Source organism: Euprymna scolopes, chromosome 2, assembly GCF_053919585.1.
Source record: "Euprymna scolopes isolate OS-2025 chromosome 2, ASM5391958v1, whole genome shotgun sequence".
Taxonomy (NCBI): domain Eukaryota; kingdom Metazoa; phylum Mollusca; class Cephalopoda; order Sepiida; family Sepiolidae; genus Euprymna; species Euprymna scolopes.
The window spans coordinates 135,694,637-135,699,637 of record NC_136483.1 but is presented as its reverse complement, the minus strand read 5'-3'; the positions used below and the strand labels follow the sequence as shown (position 1 = coordinate 135,699,637).

At 36.5% G+C, this 5,001-nt stretch overlaps 1 pseudogene; it reads left to right on the top strand.

Annotated features, from left to right (window-relative positions):
* The first annotated feature begins 2,127 nt into the window (after positions 1–2,127).
* Positions 2,128–2,245, top strand: LOC145243681 (5S ribosomal RNA; annotated as a pseudogene).
* Positions 2,246–5,001: the final 2,756 nt, after the last annotated feature.

Here is a 5,001-nt window from a genome sequence, read left to right as displayed (position 1 = left end):
CCAAGGACAAACAAAAACACAAGAAAATCAGTTTCTGCTCGTGGTGTTAGAAAAATTCGCAGCAAACTTATCAAACAGCAGGACAGCAACAGTGCTGCTATATTTGACAAGGCCTTGTCCAGAAAGACTCGCTGCAATATATTCAACAAAAAGTAGCTTGATAAATATAGTAACGAGAAGGAACATTTTTATTGTTTAAATTACATGTAGCATTGTTTAAATTATATGTAGTGCTATAAAAAAATGCTGGGCGTGCTCCCTGTTGACGCCTATACATTCCTGGGCACGTTTAACAACGTTTGCAGATACTGCCTGTAGATATTCTCTGGTGAGTCTCCTGATAGCGTTGGTGATGTTCTCCTTTAGATGCTCTAGATGTAGGGATTATTTTAATAAAAAATTTTTTAAAGTCCTCCAGAGATAAGAGTCACGTAGTGGCCATAACCCTTTGCTTATTGTTCTCTCTTCCGTAAACATGCAAGTGTTATCTGTCAGTGGTCTGTGAGACGTGTGACAGGTAGCACCATCTTGTTGGAAAAAGAATTGCATTTGGTCTTTTGGTGTCAGTTGCTCGCTATGAGAAAGATTAGCGAGATCGGGCTACTTTTAAGTGGGCCGCTTAATCTGAAAAAAAAAGCGGATAAGAGAGGTCGGGCTACTTTTAAGTGGGGCGCTTAATCAATAAAGTGACGAGAGCAAGATTAGCTAGTTTTAAGTGAGCCAGCCTGTAGTAACAAAAAGAACAGTCAAATAAAGAGCTTTACATATATGATTTCTAGTTTTTTAAAGATTAGAATCAAAATAATCTGAGCCAGAAAGCGGCATATATTAGATCTTCTTAACAATATGCACGGGTAATAGATTCAACGACGACAATGTACAATCTACATTACTGGACTAGTGGCGTACGTGGTGCAGGTCCTTTGTAAACCCTTATCGCGATGAAAATTCGAATAATTTAAACAGTTTACTGCTTTTCTGTGTTGAAATATAATAAATATGTGAACCATACAAAAGGTGCTGTTGTCTCTGGAAAGCTTTTAGATGAGGTAAAAGAATCAAACCGTTGCAAGACGATTATATATTAATGATTATAGTATTCATAATCAGACAGAAATCGAACCTAACCATATTAGCAACATTCCTTAAGAACCTTATATCATTAGAACGTGTGTTGCAGTTTATTACAGATACAAAGATTGCTGACATCCACAATGCAGTAAATAAAAACTATCTGCAATTATATAAAAGGAATTTGTTTGTGTGTATGTGAGTTGGTTCCATATTAACTCGAAAACGGCTTCGTTGATTTTTATGCAATTTTACACAAAGATACTTTATCTGCTTGGCAGTGTTCTGAGATAAATCTTGTATCGGAATGTATTCGATAAGTATCAATAATCGATAATCGAATAAACTCGATGAAAAAATAAACGGGCGATTTTGACTAAAGCTATCACAGCTTACACAACCTAACATCATAAGTGCATTTGAAAAGTTGTATTACCACACACGCCGAAGAGTCCAACGCTTAAAACCAACAATAGGTTATTTGATATTACAGTGGCGCGTTCGAAAAGAACGTATCTGTTTAAAACACAATAGAACCCTGTTAATTGACTTTTCATTTTCAACTTAAATCCAAGCCATTTTCACTGCAATAACCTTAAGGTCAGACATATAAACTCAACAGTAGATTCTTTAATATGAATTTTTAGATTATGAGCACAATTTAAAGATGGTAGTTACTTTTGCGGTTTGAATTTTAATTAAATCTATTTGATATAAAAATATTGTTTGTAAAATAAGCAATAGGTTCTCTAGAGTGCAATATAAACTACACTGTATGAGGAACTAAGTCACTACGGCGAGGCCCATAAACTTTCATCGCGGGTCATCAACTTGAAAAGACAATCAATCGATTCGATTGAAATTTGGCGATTTCATTGATTTCGAGGACAATAAAAATATGGAAGTGGGACACGTTCGTTGATCATCATTCAATCCGGACAACGTCGGGCCTCCCTGCTAGTATCAATTTAACTTGTTTATTGACTTGTAAAACCTGGCACGGATTTAATAGCTTATGACTAATTATCACTCATTTTAGAATAGTTCGCAAATAAGGTATACGGCATGATCACGTTTGACACACCGGTTCCCATCAGATAACCGAAATTAAGTAACGATGAGCCTGGTCAGTACTGGATGGGTAACCGTATGGGCATTCCAGGTGCTGTATGTGCTCTCCGCTTATTTCGGCATTGTTTTCACTCGTGCGGGACTTCTCCTTGCCACTGCCGATTCAGGAAAGGTGTGCTTGGGATTGAGCAACACAATTACATCCGCAGCTGCCCCTATAGGGTGTATCTTCTGTCTTTTGAGACTGAACGGAGGCATTAACATCGATAGCAAATAACAGCGTTTTTTTTTCTGGTGCTGAACTAATATAAGAAATTATTGAAATTATAATTTAATGGGATAGGAACATTATAGAGACTAATACAATTTATCTCTTCTCTTCTCTTCTATCTATTCTTCTATTCTGTCTTCTATCTTCTATTCTATTCTTTTCTATCTATCTTCGTCTTCTATCTATCTTCTTCTTCTTCTTCTTCTTCTTCTTCTATTCTTTTTCTTTTCTTCTATCTTCTTCTATCTATTCTTCTATCTATTCTATATAAATAAAATGAACTCATTTTTTCCCGTCTGATTTTGACATTAATAGGATTAAAAATCAAGATATTTCATGCAAATATAATATGCTCAAACGGCAGAACAATATCTGAGGTGTGTTATAGGCTTATTATTTCTCAAATTCCTCGATAATCTTAGATTTCTATACTTTTTCTGCTGAGAAGTCACGGCCAAAATCGGTTAAGATCAATGGAAGTGGTAAAATATTTTCTCTCTAATAAATTCCTCCTCCCCCTGCCACCACTTAACACCGTTTGGGGATCGTTCACAAGGAACAGTTGAGAAGAGAACACCGGTTTGGCTTCGTCGTTCTTTCATGTGAAGTTATTTAAAATCACTAAACTAAGCTGCAGTGCTCTGTGGCGTAGTGGTTAGCGTGCTGGACAATTCACATTATATTTTCACGTTCGCGCCGACCTACCGTAGTCGTTTTTTTTTTTTGTTTTTTTTTTCCTAAACAACTGGATTGGACTTTTCTTGGTGGCCGAACTGTTAACGTTGCAGATGTTTTTTTTTTTTTTTACACTTTATTTTCCTACTTTTACTCATGACTCCGGGTTTGATCCTTCCTACTTACCTACCATAACATTTTTTAAAACTCCCCCCCCCCGTCCCGGAAACAAACACTCGGGCAACGCCGGGTACCCCCGCTAGTATAGAATATTGTACTGAAGTAACAAGATATATTCTCACACAGGAAGTCTCAAAACTGTGCATGAATGCTCATACTTCAAAGATAACACTTTCTGTATTAAAATAAAGTGGAATGAAATACAGGGTGTCCCACTTTAAAGTAGCTTAATATCTCTAATTTTTCTCTAATCAAGTTTTTTAAGTAGTCCGATCTCTCTACTCTTTCTCTTAACGACCAACTGACACCACAAAACAAAATGCAATTCGTTTTCCAACAAGATGGCCTTTCATTCCACACGTCTCACAGATCGCTGACGCGAGCTCATTATATGTTTATGGAAGCAAAGTGTTATGGCCACCACGTTCCCCGGACTTGTCATCATGTAACTTTTATTTTTGCTGGACTTTAAACCGAAAAGTTTATGCAAATAATACTCACAATCTAGACCAACTAAAGGAGAACATCACCAACGCTATCAGGAGAATCACCAGAGAAGATCCACAGGCAGTATTTGAAAACGTTGTTAAATGCATATATGTCAACGGGAATACTTCCAGCATCTTTTATAACACTATAAGCAATTTAAACGATGCTACAGGTGATTTAAACAATAAAAGAATGTTCCTGCTCTCTGCTACTTTTATGGGCTACTTTTAAGTTTCAAATACAGAGGACAAATGTAATTGAAGAATCCATTTTATTCAGACAACGTTGGTAATTGTTAAAGTGTGAGCACAGTTTTTGAGACACCCTATATTTGACGTGTGATAAGTAGTTTACGCCATTTGTAGTTAAACAATGAAAGTGAAATTGAACAGGAAGTTGCTCCTCGGAGGTGGTGTATTATATTAAGACGAGGTACTCAAGACTCTACTCAGTCTCTGGGGGTTTCTGTGATAGCGGAAACAAAATAGCGTCTTATTGAATTGTAATCTTTCACTAGTAATAAAGGTGTGTCATCACTGGAGCTATGACAACAGCATATTCTTTTCATGGTTTTGACCCTTGATCCGACACAGTTAGACACAGTTAATCAACCGAGAAAAACATCACTCTTTATAAAAGCATACAAGATATCAACGGATACATACTCGAGAGTCAAAACAATGAAAAGAATATGCTGTTTTCATAGTCCTAGTCATCACTTAATTTGTTGAATTTCTGTATGGTTTATTCTAGCCGTTTGGTAAAGTAAAATAAATAATACCCCCCCTCATCCGCTTTTTTTTTTGCTTTGCAATAACTTGGTAATTACTAGTCGAAGAATGCTCACGTTATTCGACGATGTAATTCATTGGGAAAAATTACCCGCGCTTTTCTATCGCAAACATTTATTAGTTCCCTCGCCGTTGGCGTTAATTACGATTGCTACTCGAATATAAAGAAAGAAAGAGGAAGGGCGGAGGGGATAGAACGACATTCGTCTACTCTTCATTTCCTAATGTGCTGAAAATCAAATTTGGATTATCTTTTTGGCGAAAATAAATTTTCTTTATCTTCGTTCCGAAAATTCATTTCGCAAGTATCAATAGTTTTGTGTTAAGTCGTTCTATCTATCTTCAATCGGCTTGCATCTTCTCGTTTCAGTCTTAATGAACGCCTTCATGTTTAGTCTATACGATCTCAACTGCTAGTGTGCAATGTCTTCTGTGCGCATGCGAGTACATATT